The following is a 27,428-nucleotide window of genomic DNA, read 5'->3' as shown; positions in this document are numbered from 1 at the left end:
CACTAGCTAAGCTAGGCACAAGTGCTGAGGCATGCTCTCACCATGATGTAATAATACATGAATGGAATGTGTAACAAATGACCCATGGTCATATTAAGTTTTGGATTCCTGTCTGACTTTGAGATTTATGAAAAGAAAATTATGAACAGTTGCTAGATATTCTCAGATTCAACTTAGAAACAAAATGTCCTACTAATTTTCTCTGGTTTTGAATCATATGAAACTAAAAGAATAAGGAGATGGTAAATGTGAACTGGTAAAAAAAAAAAAAATCTGTTACTGTTTATAATTTGACTTTGAGAAAAGATTTTCTCCATACCATGGGACCAACGCCAAACACAGAAACATAGAGAAACATACATAATGCTGATTCCTCTAATTTAGAATTTTTATCTCACTGAAACAGACTCATTATAAAAAGTGAACGTCTTTCCAGCGGGGAGGACCTCTCCATAAGAACATACTCCTCACAAAGGACCTCCTCTACTCATCACTCCTGGAAGAGAGGAGGAAGCACAAGAAACGCCTGGTTCAGAGCCCCAACTCCTATGTCATGGATGTGAAGTGCCAAGCATGCTACAAAATCACCATCCTCTTAGCCATGCACAAACGGTAGGTTTTGTGTGTTGGCTGCTCCACTGTCCTTTGCAAGCCTACAGGAGGAAGAGCAAGGTTACAGGAAGTTGCTCCTTCAGATGGAAGCAGCACTAAAAGCAGCCTGAACCAAGATGAGTGGAACACAATCCCAATAATCACGTTTTGTTTTGTTTTGTTCTTAAGTAGGCTCTACACCCAGTGCAAAGCCCAATGCAGAGCTTGAACTCCCAACCGTGAGATCATGACCTGAGCTGAGATCAAGAGTCAGAAATCTAGGGGTGCCTGGGTGGCTCAGTCACTTAAGCATCCACCTGTTGATTTCAGCTCAGGTCATCATCTTGAGGTTTGTGAGTTTGAGTCCCACGTCGGGCTCTGCACTGACAGTGCAGCTGCTGCTTGGGATTCTCTCTCTGCCCTTCCCATGTGTGTTCTCTCTCTCAAAATAAATAAACCTTAGAAAAAGGGTCACAACAAAAAAAAAAAAAAAAAAAAAAAAAGAGTCAGACACTTAACCGACTGAGCCACCCTGGTACCTCAGCAATAAACACATTTTGGATTAAAAAGAAAAAGGTAAACATTGTTGGGGCACCTGGCTGGCTCAGTTGGTAGAACATGTGACTCATGATCCTGGGGTTGAGTTCAAGCCCCACATTGAGGGTAAAGCTTACATTTAAAAAAAAAAAAAAAAAAGTGGGGATCTAGGTGGCTCAATCGGTTAAGCACCCAACTCTTGATTTCAGCTCAAGTCATGATCTCAGGGTTCATGAGATCAAGCCCCACGTCAGGGTCTACACTGACAGCACAGAGACTGCTTGAGATTCTCTCTCTCCCTCTCTCTTTACCCCTCCCCCACTTCTACACACACACTCTCTTTCAAAATAAACTTAAAAATATATATACATATATATATACACACACACACACACACAAAGTAAATGTTGTCAATTTAAACTTAAAAATAAAATACATATTTTCCCCTACATACAATGTAAGAAAGCAATACTACCCTATCATACCTGTTCAAATAACAAGTCTGAGTTCTTGAAAAAAGTTAAAGACCAAAAGCAAAACTAAACCTGGTAATGTTCTATCTTTAAATATGAAAGAAAAAATAATTTTAAAATTAAACTGTATAATTAAAAATACAATTATGTAATACAGTCACCAGAAATTCTTAGTAAAAGATCTTAGTTCTTATGTCAGAGTATACCCAGTCCTACAATCCTGTCTTGCAAATAATTTTACAAGATGTGGCCAATTCTGGGGAAAGGAGTAAAATCTTATAAATAAGGTCCTTGAAAAATCTGCAATGTACTTTGTGAGGTATCTTCTCAATATAAAATTCTATGATCCTCATGCATTTGAATCTCATCAGAACCCTGAATTTTGTGCTCACTCAAGGCCAACTTTTCACATCTGATTTAAAAGGGGAGCCAGGGAGGAGCAGTACAATCATTTTCTACCTGATTCCATACAGACAGATGTTTCTAAGATGTTAATAATGACTTTATCATTCTTTGGCCCTATCCTTTCTAAATTCTTCATTTCAAACAAAATGTTTTCCCCTTTGTAAACAAGACAACCAATGTTTCTTTATTAAATATCTGAAAGAGAGAATCTACAATCCATTCTTCTCTATTAGCCAAAGAAACATTTGAAAATGTCTGTAAAAAACAAAACGGGGAAAAAAAATTGGAGGGGCACCTGGCTGGCTCAATCAATACAGCATGCAACTTTTTTTTTTTAATGTTTATTTATTTTTGACAGACAGAGACAGAGACAGAGAATAAGCAGGGGAAGGGCAGAGACAGAGGGAGACACAGAATCTGAAGCAGGCCCGAGGCTCTAAGCTGCCAGCACAGAGCCCGACACGGGGCTCAAACTCACAGACCGCGAGATCATGACCTGAGCCGAAGTCGGATGCTCAACTGACTGAGCCACCCAGGTGGCCCAATACAGCATGCAACTCTTAATCTTGGGGCTGTGATTTCAAGCCCCATGTTGGGCATATAGATTACTTAAAAAAAAAAAAAAAAAAAGGAGAATGGATAAACAAATTGTGTATACCCAATGAACTCCTGATCTAAGCAAGAACAGAAATGAATCTCAAAATCATCTTGGCAAGTAAAAGAAGCCAGATACAAGAGTACATATGTGAATGATTCCACTTATACGAAGTTCTAGAACAAACTAATCTATGGTGAAAGAAAAGAGAGTAGCTGTTCAGGTGCTGGTGGTGGGGACTGACTGGGTGGAGTAATAAAGGAACTTCCTGGTGTAAGAGAAAATTTTTTATCTTAATAAGAGTATGGGTTGCATGGGCATAAGCAATGTGAAAATTCACCCAACTGTATACTTAAAATCTGTGCATTTCACTGTATATAAATTACAGCTCAATTTACAAAAGGGCTATAAAAATATTTATCTAATCATGTCATCCCCTGCTCAAAACCTTCCAGTGGCTTCCCACAACACTTAGAATAAAATCACACTCCTTACCATGACCTACAAGATCTTACATGAATTGGGCCCTACCTCCCTCACCATCCTTCACCATTAGCATCAAGACACACTGGTTTTCTTTCTGTTCCTCAAATACACCTCCATCTTTTCTTAGGGTTTTTGGTTTTGGTTTTGTTTGTTTTTTTAATTTTTTTACGTTTATTTTTAAGAGAGAGAGACAGAGAGAGAGAGAGAGAGAGAGAGAGAGAGAGAGAGACAGAGACAGAGCATGAGGGGGGAGGGGCAGAGAGAGAGGGAGACACAGAATCTGAAGCAGGCTCCAGGCTCCACAGTGTCAGCACAGAGCCCAACACGGGGCTCGAACTCACCAATCATGAAATCATGACCTGAGCCTAAGTGGGACGCTTAACCAACTGAGCCACCCAGGCTTCTTTTTAAGTAAGCTCTACACCCAACATGGGGCTTGAACTCACAACCCTGAAATAATCATATGCTCTACTGACTGAGCCAGCCAGGTGCCCCTCCTTAGGGTTTTTGGATTTCAGGCTCCCTCTACCTGGAATGCTCTTTCCCCGGGTTAGCTTCACTAGATCTCAGGCTCAAATACCCACCTTATCAAAGGCCTTCCTTAATCATACTATTCAACACAGCTTTCCCCATGTTCTCCTTCCAAAGTTCCTGGAAGCTCACAATAAATTATTTGCTAAATAAATAAAGGTATAACTTAAATATATGCCAAAATATGAATACCCAAGGGAACATACCTACCAGCCTTCAGTAACTTTTATCACTCTTGCCTAATACTTACAAATCTATTTGATAATGCTACATTTCCAAAGGTATTATAGCTAAATTTTAAAAATAAAGGGATGTGCAAATTTATTATACGCAATCACATCCAGATGAAGAGATAGCTGGCATGGCATGGTTAATAACAAATAGGATCATTTAAGGCAAAAAAACATTTAATATAATAAAGATTATGTTACTACTAAAGAACACAATCACAAAAATGTCATAAACTAGACATCAAACATCAAAACATACAAAATAAACCTGAAGTACAAGGACAATTTAAGAAAAATCACAATCATTACAAAATAATCAGAACACATGTCTCTCAGAAATTTAAAAGATCAAGAAAACAACAGATAAAAATACAGAGTATACAGATAATGCAATTTACAAGCCAGATTTAACAGCTACATACAGTTCTGAACACAACAGAGAATACTGTTTAAAATATCTGTAAAAATTCATTGAAATTGAATCATAAGATAGAACATAAAGAAAGTCACAATTATTACAAAACATGGAAATGTTATGGGGCACCTGGGTGGCTCAGTCAGTTGAGTGTCCGACTTCAGCTCAGGTCATGATCTCACAGTTCATGAGTTCAAGCCCCACATTGGGCTCTGTGCTGACAGCTCAGAGCCTGGAGCCTGCTTCAGATTCTGTGTCTCCCCCTCCCTCTGCCCCTTCCCCGCTCATGCTCTGTCTCTCAAAAATGAATAAATGTTAAAAACATGGAAATGTTACAGCCATATTCTCTGATCCTAACAAAATTAAATAGGAAATCATTAACAAGAACTCACTATGATATGGAGAACAAGATACTCTTCTAAGTTTGTTTATTTTTTTGAGAGAGAGAGAGAGAGAGAGCGAGAATGAGTGAGCGCACAATCAGGAGAGGGACAGAGAGAGGGAAAGAGAGAATCCTAAGTGGGCTCCGCGCTGCCAGCACTGAGCCCAGTGTGGGGCATGCACTCACGAATCATGAGATCATGACTTGATCCGAACCCGAGTTGGATGCTTAACCAACTGAGCCACCCAGGCGCCCCAACAAGATACTCTTCTAAATAACTCATGGCTCAAAGAGAAAATTAAAATAAGAGTATTTTAAAGTTAGCAACAAAGAGAACATAATATTTCTAAACCTAAGAAGATGTGGTCAAAGGCATCAGCAGCAAAAAATGACAGACCAGTTTTCATTTGTGAACACAGACACAAATCCAATCCAGCAGGGTATTTAAAAAATAGAAAAATATGGGGCGCCTGGGTGGCGCAGTTGGTTAAGCATCCGACTTCAGCCAGGTCACCATCTCACGGTCCGTGAGTTCGAGCCCTGCATCAGGCTCTGGGCTGATGGCTCAGAGCCTGGAGCCTGTTTCCGATTCTGTGTCTCCCTCTCTCTCTGCCCCTCCCCCGTTCCTGCTCTGTCTCTCTCTGTCCCAAAAATAAATAAATGTTGAAAAAAATAAATAAAAATAAAAAATAGAAAAATAACTAGACTTATTATTTTTTTAAATTTTTTTTTAGTGTTTATTTACTTTCGAGATAGGGAAGAGCATGAGCAGGGGAGGGGCAGAGAGAGAGACACAGAATCCACAGCAGGCTCCAGGCTCTGAGCTGTCAACACAGGGCCCGACATGGGGCTCGACATCGGGCTCGAACTCACCAACCGTGAGATCATGACCTGAGCCGAAGCCAGATGCTCAACCGACTGAGCCACCCAGGCGCCCCGACTTATTTTTTTTTTTTTTTTTTTTTTAACGTTTGAGAGAGAGTGCTCATGAACACCCACATGAGCCAAGGGTTGGGGCAGAGAGAGGGAGAGAGACAATCCCAAACAGGTTCCACGCTATAAGTGTAGAGCCCAAGGCAGGGCTGGATCTCATGAACCTGTGAGATCATGACCTGAGCCAAAATCAAAAGTGAGACGCTTAGCTGAGCTACCCAGGCACCCCTAGAAGCTTTCATTACCAGCAATAAACAAAGTATTTAGGAGATTCAGAAGCAAGGTGATTTGCAATGCACATGTCTAATGTTGAACCTTTAGGAATATATTAATGCCACTAACTTTCAGTAATCCAAATATATATGATCCATTTCATAAATTATATATTGGGAATTAAATATAGCAGCTTTTAGGAGCACCTGGGTGGCTCAGTCAGTTGAACACCCAACTCCTGATTTTGCCTCAGGTCATGATCCCAGGGTTGTGGGATAGGGCACCTCATCAGGCTCTGCACTGAGCATGGAGCCTGCTTAAGATTCTAAAATTAAAAAAAAAAAAAAAAAAAAAAAAAGGTTATACTGAGAAAAATCATTTGCATAAAGAAGTCTTATCAAAAAAATCAAAATAAAGGGGCATCTGGCTGGCTCAGTTAGAAGAGCATGCAACTCATATCTTGGGGTCATGAGTTCGATCCCCATGTTGGGTGCTAAAAAAATAAACTTAAAAATCAAAATATATTTCAATGTCAACTTAAATTTTTTCTTCTGAAGTTTAGTCATAGAACTGTCATCTCTCACTGACAAAGGTAACTGAAAATATACACAAATAATTTTCTCCCCAAAATCATGCTTTTTTTTTTTTTCTCACAATACAAGCAATCTGAAGTAGCTTATACGAAAGACTCAGATCAAGGGAAATCTAAAAGAGAGAAGATTCGGTTCTGATTTTAAGTTGGTACTGACAAAAATTCTGTATCCTAATTGTTCTAAGATCTTTTACACAAGACCATTTGAATACACTCTCATTTCTTGGTCAACATAATTACTGTTTCTTCAACTCATCTGGTATGGGGGCAGGAGGGAAGGTCTTTTAAGTAAAAACGATCACAATTTTACACTGGACCAGAATGGTGGGGAGCTGATGGGAGGTCAGTTCATCGCATCATACTGGCATGGGCTATTCCCAGTATAAGGGTCACCTGGCTGGCTCAGTGAGTTAAGCATCTGACTCTTGATCTCAGTTCAGGTCTTGATTTCAGGATCATGAGTTCAAGCGCTGTGTTGGGCTCTCACACTCGGCACGAAGCCTATTTAAAAAAAAAAAAAAAAAAGAAAGAAAAAAAGTCCCTGGAACATGATCTTGTGCCCAGGGATATCTCCCAGTATGACATGTAAAGAGCTGAGCAAAATGGAAAAGCTAGATAGCTGAGCTCAAAAAAAATTATATTATTTAAGTATTATATATTTCCAGGTCAAAAACACATACTTTCCATTAATAAATGAAATTGCTAAAGACCATATAAGTTGCTATAAAGGTCAGCCCCAGGATTCATGCAGGCTAATACTTGGTCTCCAATGTGCAAAGCAACATGAAAGAAAATCTAGAATAAAACAACTATTCTAAAGTATCCATGCCACTGCTTCTATCCATTAGTGCAACAACTGGAAAGCTGGCCTTAGGAAGCTTTACCCTTCCTTTACTCCAGGACTTCAACATACACTTTCTCTGGACAGAGTGACCTACATGAGCTGTTTAAAGGTTTTGAGATACTTAAAGCAAATTCTTAAGTTGACAGAAGGGAGACACCATATAGGGGTACCTGGTTGGCCCAGTTGGAGAAGCATGTAACTCGTGATCTCAGAGTCATGGGTTCGAGTACACAGTTGGTTGGAGACTGCTTGAATACATAAACTTAAAAAAAAAAAAAAAAAGAGAGAGAGAAAGAAACAAGGGAGGGTACATAACCTTCCAATGACTTCCCTGGTGTCACTTTCAGACAAAGATCACTGGAATAGTCTGAAATGATAGCTGATTTCATATGAGAATCCTGTTTCAATTGTGAAGCCCTAAAAGTTTTTTTTTCCAAAAGAAGCAAAAGGAAACAAAGCTGGTCTACAATTCCAGGTTGAAAAAGGAAGGGACTGGACCAGATCAAGATTGTGTCAAACTCTTGGACACAGTCACTGAGAATACATAAACTGAGCCAAATCTTGCACACTTCACTAAGTAGGGATTTTTCACTGGAGTTTTCAAATGGACAACGACAACACATTCTATGGGGATAAGTCTCATGCTTTTCCATGTGAAGCTGAGATTCTTAAAAGGAAACAAGCAACTTAAAAAGGGGACATTTTTTAGAAACTGGTTTTTTCTTCAAATCAACACTCTCTAGTCTAAAAAACTATCTATTTATAAAAATCTACCTACTGATAAAAATTTTCTGGAACCAGATATAATGATGGCTGCACAACTTCGTCAATCTACTAAAAGAAAAAACACAGAGTTTTACACTGTAAACAGTGAATTTTACAGTATGTGAATTAGATCTCAAAAGTCATTATAAAAAATAACAATGATGGGGCGCCTGGGTGGCTCAGTCGGTTGGGTGTCCGACTTCAGCTCAGGTCATGATCTCACAGTCCATGAGTTCGAGCCCCGCATCGGGCTCTGTGCTGACAGCTCAGAACCTGGAGCCTGCTTCAGATTCTGTGTCTTCCTCTCTCTCTGCCCCTCCCCTGCTCATACTCTGTCTCTCTCTGTCTCAAAAATAAATAAAAACATTAAAAAAAAAATAACAATGATGGCATACCTCACTGGCTCAGTCAGTGGAGCATACAATTCTTGATATTGGAATTGTAGGTTCAAGCCCCACAATGGGTGTAGAAATTACTTAAACAAAATAAAATCTTGGGGCACCTGGGTGGCTCAGTCAGTTAAGCGTCCGGCTTCCGCTCAGGTCATGATCTCACGGTTTGTGAGTTTGAGCCCTGTGTTGGGCTCTGTGCTGACAGCTTGGAGCCTGGAGACTGCTTCTGATTCTGTGTCTCATTCTCTTTCTGCCCCGCCCCCACTTGTGCTCTAGTCTCTGTCTCTCAAAAAATAAATAAATGTAAAAAAAAAAAAATTAAAAAATTAAATCTTAAAAAAGACAAACCCAGGGGCGCCTGGGTGGCTCAGTTGGTTAAGCGGCCGACTTCGGCTCAGGTCATGATCTCGCGGTCCGTGAGTTCAAGCCCCGCATCAGGCTCTGTGCTGACAGCTCAGAGCCTGGAGCCTGTTTCAGATTCTGTGTCTCCCTCTCTCTGACCCTCCCCTGTTCATGCTCTGTCTCTCCCTGTCTCAAAAATAAATAAAACGTTAAAAAAAAAAAAAAAAAGACAAACCCAATATAGGTTAACCTTAAACAAAAATCTATTTACAGATTATCCTTCCCCAAGTACATGAATGCATGCTATATGTGCATTTACAAAGGGGCAGAGCCATCAGTTGGGTAATCAACATTAGGAAGACTAATGCTCACATCATGCATTAGGAAGCTCCCCTGCTCACACACACACTCTCCCTGTCTCTCAAAATAAACAAATAAACATTTAAAAAAGAAAATTTGTGGGATGATACATGTTTACGATCTTGATTGTGGTGATGGTTTCACAGGTGTATAAATAAGTTGAACCTTCCTAAATTACACATTTTGTGCAGTCTGTAGATTCCAATTGTACCTCAATGACACTTTAAAAACATACAACTTTCGAATACAGTCTGCCAGAAACACACATAAAGTATAAACAATGAGATCCCTCATTCACTGTGGGTGGAAATGTAAAATGGTACAGCTGCTGTGGAAAAGTTTGGCAGTTCCTGAAGAAGTTAAACAGAACTGGGGTGTCTGGCAGGCTCACCTGGAAGGACATGCAACTCTTGATTTCAGGTCATGAGTTTGAGCCCCACATCGGGTGTAGAGATAACTCAAAACAAAAACAATAAAACCTAAACTTAAAAAAAAAAAAAAAAAAAAGTGGGGTGCCTTGGTGGCTCAGTCAGTCAGATGTCCACTCTTGATTTCAGCTCAGGTCATCTCATGGTTCATGAGTTCCAGCCCCACATGGGGCTCCATGCCCTGCTTGGGATTCTCCCTGCTCCTCCTGCACTCTCTCTCTAAAAATAAATAAACTTAAAAAAAAATTTTTTTTTAAGTTAAACAGATTTACTATATGACCTAGCAACTCCATTCTTAGGTATATATCCAAGAGAACTGGAAACACATGTTCACACAAAAAGTTACACCTAAATGTTCATAATAGCATTATTCACAATAGCGAAAAAGTATAAACGACCCAATATCCATGGATTGATGCCTGGACAAACATAATGGGGTATATTCAGACAGGAGAGTATTACTAAGCAAAATAATGAGGTACTGACTGACACATGCTATATCACAGACAGACTGAATATATCATGTTAAGTGAAAGAAGCCAAATACTAAAGGCAATGTGTTATATGATTCTATTTATATGAATGTACATAAACAGGCAAATCCATAGACTCAGTGTGGTTGCCAGGGGATGAGGGGAGAGGGAGCAAGGACTGACTGCTAATAGGTACGGTGTTTCTTTCTGGGGTGATGGAAATACTTTGGAATTAGATGGTAGTAATGGTTGCACAACCTTGTAAATATACTAAAAACCATTAAATTATACACTTTAAAATGGTGAATTTTACATTAAGTGAATATGTCAATTTTAAAAAATATATGTACCCTCAAACTAATTTTTTATAAACAAAATAGAGAACAATCACCAATGTATTCATTAACTCAATGACTAAAAACATACAAATCAAGAGTAACTCCCCTTGGCATTCTCCTCACCCTCAGCCTTTATTACCAACACATAACACATCTCCCCCATCCCCATGCACCCCCACAGTTCGTTCTTCAGATAAACAGAATAAACAATCCTTGGCTGGAGAACTAGTTCTACCTCTCTTTGTCTGCAGTCATCAAAGTTCGCATGCCTGAACATCTCACAATTACCTTTCAATGGATTCATATTCACCTCTACCTTCTCTCTTGCTTACTGAAATGCTATTCGACTTTCAAGAAATCCAATTAAATTCCAACTCATCCATGAAATGCACTCCAGCCTTCAGAAACTTTTTTTTCCTAACTCCCACAAAACAAATGTTACAGGCACAATTTGCTTCATAAGCCTTGTTTTCTGAGGGAAAAATGTACCCACCACTTGGTAGCAGCCACCACTTGGTAGCAGTGTGGAAAACAGGATAAAAGGGGGCCAGGATTAAAGGTAGGGAGATGGGGGTGAATTTAAGGATTGGCAGTGAAAATTCAAATAAAAATCTCTGGTTAAATAAGAGAATCCTCTTTCTGAGAAATCTATCCTAAGAAACTGCTCTCAATTTACTCTCATATGTGAGCTGCACTTACAGATCTATAGTTTAAGTGTTAGTTCTCCTCTTCCTGTATATTTTATAATAAAAAATTGGTAGTAGTCGATGGCAAATTATAGTGCATCCAATGAATGAATACGAAGGGTTTTAATATGGAGGGATATGATCTTATATGTAAAAACCCTAAATATTCCACACAAAAAAACTGTAATAAATTAATTCAGCAAAACATCAGGATACTAAGTCAACACACAAAAATCAGCTGCATTTCTATACTCACTAAAAAATCTGCAAAGTAAATTACAAAAACAATTCCATTTATAACAGCATCAAAATGAATAAAATACAGTTGACCCTTGAACAATGCAGGCATTGGGGGCACCAACCCCCACACAGTCAAATCCATGTATAACTTTTGGCTCCCCCAAAACTTAACTACTAACAGCCAACTGTTGACCAGAAGCCTTACCGATAACATTAACAATTAACAAATATTTTGTATAAGTATTATATGCTGTATTCTCACAATAAAATAGAGAAAAAACTAAGAAAATCATGAAGGGAAAACACATTTACAGTACTATACTGTATCCAAAGAAGTCCACATATAAGTGGATCTGCACAATTCAAACCCATGTTGTTCAAGGGCCAACTGTACTTAGGAATTAACCAAGGAAGTCGAAGAGTAATACAATGAAAACTACAAAACATTGCTGAAAGAAATTAAATACAACACAACTGAATGGAAACATATCTCATGTTTATGGATTGAAAAATACTGTTTCAAACTCAGTACTACCCAAAGCCATCTACAGATTCAATGCAATCCCTATCACAATCCCAGTGACATTTTCCGCAGAAATAGAAAAACCCATCCTGAAATTCATATGGAATTTCAAGGGACCCTGACCAAAACAATCTTGAACAAAACTGAAGAAGTCACTCCTGATTTCAAAACTTACTAGAAGCTACAGTAATCAAAACAGTTTGGTACTGCCATAAACAGAAATAAACAGACCAATGGAGAAGAGAGCCCAGAAACAAAGCCTTGCATACATGGTCAAATGATTTTTGACAAGCGTACCAAGACCATTCTATGGAGAAAGAATAGTCTTTTCCACAAATGGTGCTGGGAAAACTGAATATCTACACATGAAAGAATGAAGTCAGACCCTTAACAACACATACAAAAATTAACTCAGAATGGATCAAAGGTTTAAATATAAGACTTAAAACAACAGAACTGTTAAAAGCTTCACAACATTGGATTGCCAAAGATTTCTTAGATATGACACCAAAAGCACAGGTTTAAAAAAAAAAAAAAAAGACAAACTGGGCTTCATGAAAATTTAAAAATTTTGTGCATCAAAAGACACTATCAACAGAGTAAAAAGACAATTCACAGAAAGCTAAAATATTTGCAAATCATACATTCAATAAGGGATCAATATCCAGAATATATAGAGAGAACTAGTAAAACTCAAAGCAACAAAAACTTGACTTAAAATAGACAAGATTTGAATAAACATTTCTCCAAAGGTATACAAATGCCCAATAAGCACATGAAAAGATGCTCAACATCACTAATATTAGGGAAAAAAGTACAAATCAAAACCTCAGTGAGATTATTACCTCACACCCATTAGGATGGCTATCAAAAACAAACAAACAAACAAACAAACAAAAAAACCCCAGAAAACAAGTGTCAGCAAGAATGTGAAGAAACTGGAACCCTTGTACAATGTTGGTGGGAATATATGAATATACGTGCAAGCCACTATGGAAAAGTGCGGCAGTTCGACAAAAAACTAACAATAGCATTACTGTATGATCCAACAATTCCACCCCTCGTATATACAAACCAAAAGAACTAAAAGCAGGACCTTGAAGAGGTATCTGTATACCCATGTTCTTAGCAGCATTATTTATAAGAGCCAAAAGATGGAAGCAACCCAAGTGTTCATCGACAGATGAATGGGGAAATAAAATGGGATATAGACATACACTGGAATATTATTCAGCCTTAAAAAAGGGAAGTTCTTTACTAAAAGAAAAACTGATTCAAAGGGAAACACGTGCCCCTATGTTTATAGAAGAATTATTTATAATAGCCAAGATATGGAAGCAGCCCATGTCCACTGATGAATGAAGAAAATGTGATATATATAAACACAATGGAATATTATTCAGCCATAAAAAAGAATAAAATCTTTCCATTTGCAAGGACATGGATGGACCTGGAGGTTATTATGCTAAGTGAAATAAGCCAAAGAAAGGCAAATACCCTATGATTTCACTCATGTGAAACTGTTAAGAAACAAATGAGCAAAGGGGAAGAGAGGAAGAGAGAGACAAACCAAGAAACAGACCCTTAACTATACAGAACAAACTGATGGTTACCAGAGGGGAGGAGGTGAGGGGATGAGTGAAGTAGGTGATAGGGATTAAGGAGTCACTAGTCCTGATGAGCACGGTGATGTATGGAATTGTTGAATCACTATATCCTACACCTGAAACTAATATAACACTGTATGTCAACTGGAATAAAAATTAGTTAAAATAGGGGAACCTGAGTGGCCTCAGTCAGTTAAGTGGCCAGCTCTTGATCTCAGGGGTCCTGAGTTCAGCCCCATATTGGGCTCCAATGCTGAGCATGGAGGCTACTTAAAAAAAATAAAAATGATTTAACTAATTAAAATATGTAATTTTTTTTTAAAGGAAGGAAATTCTGACATATGCTACAACATGGATGAATCTTGAGGGCATTACGCTAAGTGAAATAAACCCATCAGAAAAAGACAAATACTGTATGATTCTACTTACATGAGGTACTTAATGTAGTCAAAATCAATCACAAAGACAGAAAGAATGGCGGCTGCTATAGGGACTAGAAGAAAGGAGGAATGGGGAGTTATTGTTTAATGGGTATAGATTTTCAGTTTTACAAGATGAAAAGAGTGATGGAGATGGATGGTGGTGATAGTTGCACACTGTTACAAATGGATTTAATACCACTGAACTGCACACTTAAAAATGGTTAAGGTAGTAAATTTTAGGCTATGTGTATTTTACAATTGAAAAAAAAAAGCATATATAGAAGTTAACCATGTATTAACTTGGGATCAGAGATGTCTCTCCTGATGGAGCATATATAATAAACTCATTTATTCCCAGAAAGGAAAAATACTTAAGGGGGAAATTCTGCAAGCTCTACGTAAAACTACATGTTTTCAGTATCTAAAAGAACTCTTGACAATCAATTCCCAAAAGTGATAAACACAAAAAGATACACACAGGACAGAAACAGAAATTCACCAATGACCAATATATGTGAAAAATTTTTCAAACACACTAGTAATCAAGGAATGAAATACTAAACAAGACACCATTTTTCACCTATCGAATTTATTTTTTATTTATTTATTTTTTTAATTTTTTTTTTCAACGTTTATTTATTTTTTTTGGGACAGAGAGAGACAGAGCATGAATGGGGGAGGGGCAGAAAGAGAGGGAGACACAGAATCGGAAACAGGCTCTAGGCTCTGAGCCATCAGCCCAGAGCCTGACGCGGGGCTCGAACTCACGGACCGCGAGATCGTGACCTGGCTGAAGTCGGACGCTCAACCGACTGCGCCGCCCAGGCGCCCCTCACCTATCGAATTTAGTTGTGGAGATGGAAATAAGGCATCTTGAAGAAGGCCCAGGTTTTTGTAATTCACACTCATTATCTTCACTTACTCAAGCCGCAATCAATTATTCCAATCTAGTGTCCACCTCCTACTTCTAGAACACTGGATAATAATACCAATGACAAAGTGGGGGGTGTGGGTGGCTCAGTCGGTTGAACATATCTGACTTCAGCTCAGGTCATGATCTTGTGGTTTGTCAGTTCCAGCCCCACACCGGGCTCGCTGCTGTCAGTGCAGAGCCAGCTTGGGATCCTGTCCCCCTCTCTTTGACCGTCCCCCGCTTGCAATATGTATGCTCTCTCTCAAAAACAAATAAACGTTTAAAAAATAATAATAATACCAACGACCAGGGGTGCCTGGCTGGTTCAGTCAGTGAAGCATGAGACTCTTGATCTCTGGGTTGTGAGTCAAGCCCCACGCTGAGTGTGGAGATTACTTAAAAATTTAAAAAAAAAAAAAAAAAAAAAAAAAGTAATACCAGTGACCAAACCAACAACCTCCAAAACCAATTAAACATCTCAGAAGCAAGGATGGACCAATTCTCTGTCTTCTGTGAACTTATTTTTCTTGGTTTCCATCACACCAGTCTTTTGCTCCCCTACCTACCTCCCCCCCCCCCCACCACCAACCTCACTGGCTATTTCTTCCGTCCTGTGTTCAATCTTCTTCCTCTACTACATCTTGAAGTATTGGGGGGACCAAGTGCCAATTTTCACTTCTCTATCTATACTTTTTACCTTGGTGATCTCATACAGTCTATACCTTTCGATATCATCTATGTACTGAGTACTCCAAATTTTTATCTAACAGCTCTTGGCTCTCTCTTCCACGAGATCAAAACCTGTTCACCCAATTGCTTCCTCAACTACCAACTCCACAACTGATATGCATCTCACATTTAATACACCCAAAATAGATCTCATGATTTTTCCCACCTCAAACTTCTGTTCCATTCTTCTCCCTCTCAGTAAATGCCACCATTTATCATAGTTGCTCAAAACAAATACCAAAAAGCAAAGAATTCTCAGGGAACGCAGCTGGCTCAGTGAGTAGTTGGTAGGGCATGCGACTCGATCTCTCAGGGTCATGAGTTCAAGCCCCACGTAGGGCACAGAGTTTACTTAATTAAAAACTAGATATATATATTTTTTAAAAAGCAAAGAATTCTCCCATTCCCTCATCAATCCACTTCCAAGTCTTGTTCATTCTACCTCCAAAATATTTTCAAATCTTTCTACTCTTCATCCCTGCCATGGACCTAGTCCAAGGTACTGCAAACAGCATCCTAACTGATCTCCCAGCTCCCCACTCTTGCCCTCTTCCTCCACATAGCAGTCATATTATGCTACCTGCCTTCTTAAAACTTTCAAAGGATTCCTATGAAAACTAAATTCCTAATCAGGGCATTATCTGCTCCTATCTTTAAAAGAATATACACAACCAAAAATATACAATAACATCTCTAGGCAGTAAAACTATGAATACTCTTCCTCCTTTCGCTTGTATTTTTAAACTTTTCTATGATGAATACTTGCTTATTAAGAGGAAATGATAGGGGCGCCTGGGTGGCTCAGTCGGTTAAGCATCCGACTTCAGCCAGGTCACGATCTCGCGGTCCGTGGGTTCGAGCCCGCGTCAGGCTCTGGGCTGATGGCTCAGAGCCTGGAGCCTGTTTCCGATTCTGTGTCTCCCTCTCTCTCTGCCCCTCCCCCGTTCATGCTCTGTCTCTTTCTGCCCCCAAAATAAATAAACGTTGAAAAAAAAAATTTAAAAAAAAGAAAAAAAAATTAAAAAAAAAAGAAATGATATTGTTGAATACTGTGTATTACATCGCATTTTTACACCTTAAGGAAAAAAGAAAATGGAAAATTGTAGGTAAACTCTAACTGTAACTGTTATAAGCTTAGATGAAAATACTAGCAAACAAACACTGTAAGAATGATGTGTCAGGGCTATGGGATTATCGGTGATATTTTCCTCCTCTACTTTCTATTTTATAACATAATTACACTCACAACAGAAAAAAAGATTATGAGCTAAACCTCATTCACTGTCTTCTGCAATCTGGCCACAACCCACCGAACCAGTCTTTCTTCCAAGTACTCACTTTCCCAAGCTTTCCACTCTAACCTCGCACTGTCTCACACATCTGGTGCTTTAACTCGGGCATATCCCTGGAAGATCCTCCAACCTTTTTAAATCCCACTCCTCCTTCACAAGGGAGGGGGGCGGTAAGGATGGCGACAGGTTGGAGGTAGATTTCACCGTTCTTGTTGGTAGATCCACAACTTGCTGGTACCGGAGCCAAATCTCATTTCCGATCCCATCACAGGCCACCAAGCTTAACATCCTGAAAGCTCCGGCCACTGGGGCTCAAGGGACCCCCATCCCCGCAGAGAGTACTGTGCCCCTTAGAAAAAGACCCCCCACACAGCCAAATTCCAGGTTGCCGCTTCGAAGACTCCTCCGACAGACACACTCACCGCGGAACCAGCCTGCCCCTCCGGTCCTCTTCTATCCGCAGTCACTCGCTCCCCCATCCGCTCCGCCCGGGACCGCGCTGCCAGCCGGGTGGGGGAGGGGAGCGCACGTGCCCGCGCCGCCCCCGCCCAGACAATGCCCGGGAGAGCGGAGCGCGCGCCCGGCCGGCCGGAACCCGCTCCCGCCAACACTCACCCTTGCCGGGTCTCCCGCCGAAGCGCAGGGCCCGCTGGGCGCCGCGAGAGGACACGAGGAAGGTGCGAAAGCGAGCGAAGCTCCGCGGAGCCGCCCCGCCACGAGGCCCCAGCGACCCCAAAGCCCGCGGAAGCACAAGGCTCGGCGGAGCCCGCCTGTCCCTCCCTTTCGGCCCCGCACGTCAGCAGCAGGGGCGGGGCGGGACGCGCGCGGCGGCGGCGCGCGCGCGCGCGCGGCCCCGGGGGCGGAACTTGCAGAGATGTGGGCGGAACTTGCAGAGATGTGGGCGGGGCCAGGACTCCAGCTGGTGCTGGAGCCGAGGCTGGCAGGGCTGGAGCTGTGGTTGGCGGTGGCCCAGACTCTGATCCCGGCCGGTGCTGCCGCACTGCCTGGGGAGTATGGATGTTGGTTCTGGCAAAGGCACCATCATCATTTATCATTTTCCTCCCTAGAAGATGGCAAGTTCCAGCCTCAAGTTTGACAGAATATTCCTTCTGCCGGCATATATGAAGCTTCTACAGTAGTAACAGTAGCTATGATTTGTGTATGTGTATCATCTTGTACCAAGCTTTGTGCTAGGTGCTAGGGATACAAATAACAATAGTTACTACTAACCTATGATACAGATGCAGAAATTGGGGCTCCAAAAGGTTGAGATTTAACTAGTTTACACAACTAGTGAGTGACAATCCGTCAAGTCCAGTTTACCTGCTAAATATCTTTGGAGCCCACCTTTTTCTTTCTCCCTGTACCGCCCTACCCCAGACCCCATCATCTCCTGCCCAAGACTGCTGTAGCCGCCCAACCGGTGTCCAGGGATCTGTTTCTGTTCCCCTTCAATCTGTTCAAGTCACTATGTAAAGATTTACCACTGGAGCTGAGTGATAAGTTTAGAGAGAGTTTCCTATAAAATTTTTTATAAATTTTTTTAATAAAATTTTTTATCAATTTATAATTGATAACATGTTATCAATTTTTAATGTTTAATAAAAATGTTTTAAAGAGTTCATTCCTGTATCTCCAATAGCAAGCCCAGTGCATTGCATGTGGCATGCACTAAAAAAGTACTTGTTGAATGAATGAGTTAATAGGACCAGGAACTGACTCCAAAACTCTGTATGATAAGAAAATTGAGGGATTTATAACATGTCACCCCTGGCCCCCTGACCTTAAAGTCTATCAGGGGTAAAGACAGATTGACAATATTTGTTCAGCAAATTTTTTATTGCGTTTCTGTTCTGGCACTGTCTGCCAAGCACTATGTTAGGCACCGAGGATCAGAAAGGAACAAAACCGTTCCTGCCCTTGTGAAATTTACAGACAATCTGATCTGAAAGGCCAGGAAAGGCTTCTCTTATCCTGAAGCTAAGACCCAAAGAGAGAATAGGAATTGGGGAGGTAAAAAAATAAATTTCATAGAGAAAGAAGTAGGGTAAGAGGTCAGCATGAATGGGTCAATATTCCCCTGATTTTGAGGTCTAACCCTGAGAAAGGGGCATAGTAGTGTCCAGCTGACTGGGGATTGGGTGGGGCTAGAAACCCACTTCCCCTAGCCCAGCTTAGAAGGCTGAACAATTCTGGCAAATGTCTCACATTGAGCAGGGCTCAGGAGTAGGGGTATTGGGGAGAGAAAGGACGATGCTGCTAGCTGTCCACACCTTGCAGATGGTGTGCCAGAAACCCAGACTTCTCTCGATGCTCCCTGACAGGCAAAATAGCATGGTTGAGAGCCATGGATGGGACAATGTGCCAGGGACTAGGTGATCCTAAACCAGGGGCAGTGGTGGATTGAATGGCAGGGAATGGCTGGAGAATGTGACTAAGACCCCAAGGATGAGCAGAGCTGAAGCCTCCAGCAAGAGCAAAAGGGTTCCCAAGTCAGCTGATGAAAGGAGCAGGGATTGGAGGGGCTGGGGTGAGAAAGTGAGACATCTGAATTTCAAGGTGCTGAAGCAATAGATCACGAGCTTGCCAGTCAACAACCTCAGGGCTGTGGTGATCAGGAGTGACTAGGGAGCAGAAGCCAGTGAGGACCCTGGCTACAGCTCTTAACTCTGCACACAGATCTGAGACCCCTCTGGCCACTGCTTCGAACCTTCCCTTTGATCTTGCAGACTTCTTGGGAAGTCAAGGTGTGGAAGGGAAAGTTCTGGCAGGACTGTAATTTTAAGCTGACAGAATATTTACCTCAAATGAGATCTTTTAAGACCAGATAACTTTAACTGGCAAGTTTAAGTTCAGCCCAGTCCCCAAGAGCAATGACAGCCTCTGAAAAAAAAGTTTGCCTCATTTAATAAGAAATAACATAGCTACAAATTTCTACACATATGCACTCAGTGTGCACATTTTCATAACAGAGATAAGCTCTATAAAGGAAATGGGCATAGTGAAGACAGCACAGCACAGAGGGAGCACATTTAATATGCAGGTAGAAAAGGCCTCCCTGAAAAGACATTAAGTGAAACCCTGAAGGCAGTAGAAGCTGTTTGGGCATGATAATAATGCCTAAGACAAGGTAAGAAGAAAGCCCAGGGTAACTTAAGAGTAAAATGGCTGGAGATGAGGCTGGGAGCAAGATCACACAGGAGATGGTGTTAAGATTTTGATCTTTGCCATAAGAACAACAGGAAGTCATTAAAGAGTTTTAAGCAGGGGTGTAATGTATTTTATTTGCCCTTTTAAAAAGATTGCTTACCTTGGCGAATGGGTGGGGATGACTGGAAGGGTGTGTGAACAAAGAAGCAGCTAGACAGTTAGAAAGCAATTTGAGTCCCCCAGACGAAAAATGAAGATGGCTTACACTGAACAGCAGAGATGGAGGGAAGTAGATAGATTCAAGAATTGTGGACAAAATACCAAGAGACTTGGTAATGAATTGGGGAGAGACTGAACTCTGCTAAGTCAAATGCATGAAGATAAACCGACCCAATCCTTTAGGCAGACACAGTCCTGTACGCTGGAGGTTGGATTTCAGGCCCCTCCTTAGCCAGGCCTCTTCAGCCCGCATTCACCTGCACAAGTGGAGGTAGGCCTCCGAGGAGAAGATCAGAAGGGAGAAAAATGGAGGGTGGCTCCCAGGTTTCTGGCATTGGCAAACAGTGGATTTGCTGAGATTGCTGAGTGCCATTTATTGAGAAGAGGGGCAGTGGAGGAAGAACAGATTTTGTGTGTTGGGGATTGGGTGAATCAATAATTCCCTTTGGGACATTTGAAGTATTCCCCTGACAAGATGAAACATCCCTACATAGGACCTGGGGCTCAGAGGAGAACTGGTGGGTGGTGCTGTCAAAATACCATTTAACAGGTAGTTGGTGAGAGTTGGTGAGATTGCAATGAAAGTACAGCAAAGGAAACAATCGACAAAACTAAATGCAGCCTATGAAATGGGAGATATTCGCAAATAACATATTGGATAGAGGGTCAGTATCCAAAATCTATAAAGAACTTCTCAAACTCAGCACCCAAAAAACAATTAACCCAGTTAAGAAATGGGTGGAAGACATGAATAGACATTTTTCCAAAGAAGACATCTAGAAAGGGGCACTCAGGTGGCTCAGTTGGTTAAGCATCCAACTTTGGCTCAGGTCATGAGCTTACAGTTTATGAGTTTGAGCCCCACATCGGGCTCTCTGCTTCGGCCCCACTTCGGATCCTCTGTTCCCCTCTCTCCCTGCCTCTCCCCACTTGCTCTCTCTCTCAAAAATAAAAGAAGACATCCAGATGGCTAACAGACGCATGAAAAGATGCTCAACATCACTCATCATCAGGGAAATACAAATCAAAAGCACGATGAGATACCACCTCACACCTGTCAGAATGGCTAACATTAACAACACAAGAAACAACAGGTGTTAGCAAATATTCGGAGAAAGGGGCACCCTCCTACATTGTTGGTGGGAATGCAAACTGCTGCAATCATTCTAGAGAACAATATGGAGGTCCCTCAAAAAACTGAAAATAGAGCTACCCTAGGATCCAGCAATTGCACTATTAGGTATTTACCCAAAGGATACAAAAATACAGATTTGGAGGGTTACCTGTACCTCAATGTTTATAGCAGCATTATCAACAATAGCCAAACTATGGAAACAGCCCAAATGTCCATCGACTGATGAATGGATAAAGAAGCCATTGTGTGTTTGTATTATATGTAATATGTATACATAATATATAATGGAATATTACTCAGCCATTAAAATAATGAAATCTTGCCATTTGCAATGACATGGATGGAGCTAGAATGTATTATGCTAAGCAAAATAAGTCAATCAGAGAAAGACAAATGCCATATGATTTCACTCATATGTGGAATTTAAGAAACAAAGCAGACGAATATATGGGAAGGTGGCGGCGGGGGGGTGGGGAGAGGCTGTTAACAATAGAGAACAAACTGAGGGTTGATGGAGGAAGGTGGGAGGAGATGAACTACATGGGTGATGGGTATTAAGGACGGCACTTGTTGGGATAAGCGTTGGGTGTTGTGTGTAAGTAAGGAATCACTGAATTCTACTCCTGAAACCAGTATTGTGCTGTATGTTAACTAAATAAAATTTTAAGAAAAGTATAGTTTAGACGGGTTGCGCAGTCATAGCCTACAATGTCACACTTTGCTTTAAACAAGCCAACACTCTGAACGTTGAGAAATTTCACATAATAACCTGGATTTCCATTTCTGTGAAAAACCAGAAGCTGTATAACCTGGACCCACCTTGGTATAATCAGATATTAGCTAACACTATGTATGTATCAAGCAGTGTTCCAAGCACATCACAAATTTAATCTAAATAACAACTTTCTTCTTCTTCCTCTCTATTAAGGAAGAGAAAACTAAAGCCCAGAAAGGTTGAGTAACTTGTCAGACAGCTAGGAAGTGGAGGAGCTGGGTTGCACACCCAGGCCGTCTGGCACCAGGGTCTGAGGACTTAGCTGCCACGCCCTGGATGCAGCTGGAAAGCTGCAGTCCCATTTAGAGAAACCCTATGGCCTTCAGGGGATGGTCCCATCACTCCCCATTGTCTTCCTGCCCGCCCCCATTCCATACTGAGTGTCAGTTGCCCTTTATTGTTTTTCTTGCGCTGCTGTTTTCTGATGTTAGAGAATTATTTCTCTATACCGAGTAGAAAGTTAAAAATATTAGGGGCGCCTGGGTGGCGCAGTCGGTTAAGCGTCCGACTTCAGCCAGGTCACGATCTCACGGTCCGTGAGTTCGAGCCCCGCGTCAGGCTCTGGGCTGATGGCTCGCAGCCTGGAGCCTGTTTCCGATTCTGTGTCTCCCTCTCTCTCTCTGCCCCTCCCCCGTTCATGCTCTGTCTCTGTCTGTCCCATAAATAAATAAAAACGTTGAAAAAAAAATTAAAAAAAAAAAAGAAAGTTAAAAATATTAAAATTGAGATGTCTAACTTCTATGGGTAAGAATTTAAAAATCATTTGTGAAATTTCTGTATGTTATCTGATCAGATAAAACTGGTAAAAACAGGTTAATATTCAGATTAAATATGTATGAGAAACTCTTACCTATGTTTCCATGCTTCTGATACAATCCTACTTCAGAGGTGATCTCTTATTCTCAAGTATATAAGATTAAAATGATAGAGCCACGGCAACTAAAATGTTAAATAAGTTTTAAATTTCAAACAGTTTTATTTAAATCAGGCTGAGATCAGGGAGATCTTGACAATACACTTAAACTTATTTTCAAGTCTTCGAAAAAAAATATAGTCAGTTTGGGGTCTTATAGCCTCTCAAGCGGGAAAAGCAAAGGTGGGAAAGGAGAGAGAGAAAGGGAGGTTGGCGGTTTAAGTTGCTCACTGGTCTCTTACTCAGTAAAAGTATGGGAGGAAAATGGCAGATATGGATGTTTAAAGTAAAATAGGAATTAAAAAAAAAAAAAACTATTACTGAAGTTTGTCAAGTAGGTTCCAAGAGCATTGACACTGACCCAGAATAGTTGGAGGGGCCTTACTCTGGGAGAAGTGCCAAGCAGCTTTATGCAAGGCTCCAGTGGCAAGGAGCCCTATGGGGCAGATTGAAAGCAGCAATCAGGGAGACAAGGAAAGTCTGAAAGGATCGTGAACTCAAAATTCTGCCTGAGGCAGAAGCTGGCTCAGGTGGAAAATTGTTGCTAATTTCTGACCCGGAGATTCAGGTATCCTGGCCTACTCCCTGGGAAATCCACCCACCCTTCCTAAAATTAACATGAGTGGAGCCCCAGAGCCCTTAAGGTAATGACGTTCCCTTATAGGTTGCAGATACTAATTAGACTTCTTAAATGAGAACCTCACTTCTTTACAGCCCCAAGCAAACTGTTGTTAGTGCCTGGGAATTACATTCAGGCAGTTAAAAATGAGTGATTATTGGGCACCTCGCTGGCTCTGTTGGTGGAGTGGGTGACTCTTCATCTCATTAGTTGTGAGTTCAAGCCCCACGCTGGTGTAGAGATTACTTAAGAATAAAAAATCCTGGGGCGCCTGGGTGACTTAGTCTGTTAAGCATCCGACTTTGGCTCAGGTCATGATCTCACAGTCAATGAGTTCAAACCCTGTGATGGGGCTCTGTGCTGACAGCTCAGAGCCTGGAGCCGACCTGGGAATCTGTGTCTCCCCCTCTCTCTGCCCCTTCCCTGCTTGCGCTCTGTCTCTCCCTCTCTCAAAAATAAATAAACATTTTAAAAAATATATTTTTTAAAAAATTTGTATTTATTTAAGGAAACTCTACACCCAATGTGGGGTTCGAACTCATGACCCCAAGATCAAGGGTCACATGCTCTTCTGACTGAGCTAGCCAAGCGCCCCAAGAATAAAAAATCATTAATAAATAAAAATAAATAAATAAAAGACTATCCCCAAACAAAAAACCAAATGTCTGGTTGGCCTATTTGAATTTTGGCAAAACTACACCCCATCCTTTTAGATCTTATTGGACCGTATCATAACCCAAAAGAAATCAGGTAGTGCGCTTTTTTTTTTTTCAAGATTTTATTTTTACATAATCTCTACACCCAGCATGGGGCTCAAACTCAGAACCCTGAGATCAAGAGTTGCGTGTTCCACCAATTAAGCCAGCCAGGAACCCTTAGTGCTTCTACTCTGTGTGGATTATGCAGTTACCATGGAATACAAACTTTGGGAATGGGGAAGATGATGCAAGACATGTTTTCATTCATGCAAAAAAAGGAAAAAAATTTTTTCTTTTTGCCCTGAAAGGAAACTTTCTATGACTGGAACTGGTGTTGGGTCCTCTGTGTTTGTTTCACATAAAAATAAAGCCTCTAAATGTGGCTTTACTTGGAACTCTAAATGTGGAGAAATTGGAACTCTCATACATTGCTGATGGGAATGTAAAAGGGTGTGTAGCCACTTTGGCAAACAGCTTGGCAGTTCCTCAAAATGTTAAACACAGAGTTACCATATGACCCAGCAGTTACTCTCCTAGGCAAATATTGAAAAGAAGTGAAAGCATACGTCTACATAAAATTTGTACATGAATGTTCATTGCAAATTTTATTGTATCTCAATAAAGTTTTTTTTATTATTATTATTATTTTTTAAAAAGAAGTCTCTGAGGGGTGCCTGGGTGGCTCAGTCAGTTGGGCGTCTTACTTCAGCTCAGGTCATGATCTCATGGCTGGTGGGTTCAAGCCCTGCATCAGGCTCTGTGCTGACAGCTCAGAGCCTGGAGCCTGCTTCGGATTCTGTATCTCCCTCTCTCTTTCTCTCTCTCTCTCTCTCTCTCTCTGCCCCTTACCCACTCACACTCTGTCTCTCTGTCTCTTAAAAATAAATAAATATTAAAAAAACTTTTTTTAAGTAGTCTCTGAGCATAGGTTAAAAATTTCTGAAAATTACTTGTAAAGGTAAAGGCAAAATAAATACAAAATTTCCAACTAACCAATATGAGTCGGTTTAGGTGGAATATAGATCATGTAAAAAGGGGAATGTACAATATAGTTCTTCTTTTTTTTTTTTTTAATTTTTTTTTCAACATTTATTTATTTTTGGGACAGAGAGAGACAGAGCATGAACGGGGGAGGGGCAGAGAGAGAGGGAGACACAGAATCGGAAACAGGCTCCAGGCTCTGAGCCATCAGCCCAGAGCCTGACGCGGGGCTCGAACTCCCGGACCGCGAGATCGTGACCTGGCTGAAGTCGGACGCTTAACTGACTGCGCCACCCAGGCGCCCCTAGTTCTTCTTTTTTAACTTTTTTTTTTATTCTTGAGAGAGAGAGAGAGAGAGAGAGTGAGCGCATGAGCAGGGGAGAGTCAGAGGGAGAGGGAGAGAATCCCAAGCAGGTTCTGTATTGTCCACGCAGAGTCTGATGTGGGGCTCAAACTCACAAACCATGAGATCATGACCTGAACTGAAACCAAGAGTGGGACACTTAACCACCTGAGCCACCCAGGTACTCTGCCAAAATAATTCTACTTGAACCTCAGGGCAAGTTTTTAAAGCCTAAAGACTTCTGGTTTTATTTTGGTTACATTTCCTTGTCTTTAATTAGCTTTTAGGTGTCCAGGTAATACAATACTGAGATATTTTCATTATTGTTTAATGTTTTTGAAATGAATTTCTATACTACAGCTCTCTGTTATGAAAGATAAATAATGACACTGGTGCTGAGCTTATTTTCTGACAGAATTTTTAATAACCTTTAATTTCCTTGATGATATTGATGTGTATTATCCTCTGCTAGTTTTTATCAGGATGTTTCCTGGCTTTCTATTTTATGATCCATCTGTTCTAGAAATGCCCCCAAATGCCCTTAGTCAAGAGGTATAATCGTAACTGTAAATAGCCCTCATCCCCAAATATAATAAGAGGCCTCTGGCGGCCTTGCCTGAGCCAAAACAAAGAATATTGCATATATCAGTTTTCAAAAATCAATTGCTGCTGAGAGTGCTATCCTGTTGACCCTGATGTTAGAAGTCTTAATCTGCCTTCACAATGGTAGATTTGGGGATGTTGCCCCTGTAATCAGTTCTCAGTTCCTCCAATGCAAGTGAGTCGGAGATATCAGTTGAGCAATTTCAGAAGAGCAATCTTCTACAAATTGACCTTGGCAGTGATACAAACCACATGGGTAATGATTTTTATTCTCCAAACATCTCCAATCTCTTATGTTGTATGACCATTATGTTTCTCCTCCTATGCTTATAAAATGCCTTATTCATATGTTCAGAGTTCATATGCATCCAGATTTGGTGTTCTCCAACTAAGCAATATATAATGTCGGAACAGTCATAAATGTGCCTAGAGAAGAATTGTTCACATTATAAAAAGAACAAAAGGAGGAGAAACTGTCAGGGAATTGTCCCTTCTGTTTTGTATTGTATTCATTGTAGAAAAGACCAAGTGGAGAATCTGAGCAGAGTTTGTGTATAGAATGAATTCATGGCCCAAAATTCAGGCGGTCTGGTTTTTTTTCTTTTTTTAAAGTTTACTTATTTATTTTGAGGAGGGGGGAGGGCAGGAGGAGCTGAGAGAGAGGGAGAGAGAGAGAATGCCAAGCAGGCTCTGAGCTGTCAGCGCAGAGCCCAGCGCAGGGCTCTTACTCATGAATGGTGAGATCATGACCTGAGTGGAAATCAAGAGTTCGACTCTTAACCGACAGAGCCACCCGGTGTCCCCATGCAGTCTGCTTCAAAGTAAAAAAACAAAGCAACAAAACAAAACACCATAGTATTGGGTATAATAGTTGGGAAAACTTTTCTTTGACCCTTAACTGTATACTGCTTGTACAATGTTTACATTTACATTTTGCACAAAAGATTTATTTATGCAACAACAAAGGCGTAAGAAGCCGTGCCTATCCTCTTCCCCTTTTGTCACCCTGTCTTCTCCTTCAGTAGATGGCATACAAAACAACTTGGCAGACTTCACATTCATTCCCAACCCACAATCCCTTGTCTTCTTCTATAGAAGCTGGAAGGTTGAACACTCAATTTTTTACCATCCCCTGCAGCCAGGAGTGACCATGTGGCTCACTAGCCAACAAGATGAATCCATAGTTCAGTGAATGAAAAGAGACTCCCAAAGAAGGAGGAGAGTTGTAGCTAGTCTTGCCTTTGCCCTTCTGTCC

The 27,428-nt window shown here is 40.9% G+C and overlaps 1 protein-coding gene across 3 annotated transcripts in view; it reads right to left on the bottom strand.

The window, feature by feature from the left end:
• The window catches only part of YEATS2 (YEATS domain containing 2), a 117,326-nt gene extending 99,799 nt beyond the window's left edge, over positions 1-17,527 (bottom strand). The window contains exon 1 of one of the 3 annotated variants that reach the window (XM_040480899.1): positions 17,353-17,527. The gene's annotated coding sequence lies outside the window, so the exon portion shown is untranslated. Of the gene's footprint in view, positions 1-17,159; positions 17,265-17,352 lie in introns of those variants that run through there. The other 2 variants (XM_040480897.1, XM_040480898.1) reach the window with 2 other exon arrangements.
• Between the last annotated feature and the right edge of the window lie 9,901 nt (positions 17,528-27,428).

The sequence above is a fragment of the Herpailurus yagouaroundi genome, unplaced genomic scaffold (genome assembly GCF_014898765.1).
Source record: "Herpailurus yagouaroundi ecotype Mexico unplaced genomic scaffold, PumYag 159, whole genome shotgun sequence".
In the NCBI taxonomy this organism is placed as follows: domain Eukaryota; kingdom Metazoa; phylum Chordata; class Mammalia; order Carnivora; family Felidae; genus Herpailurus; species Herpailurus yagouaroundi.
The sequence above is the reverse complement of the archived record's forward strand: the minus strand, read 5'-3'. Positions and strand labels throughout refer to the sequence as shown.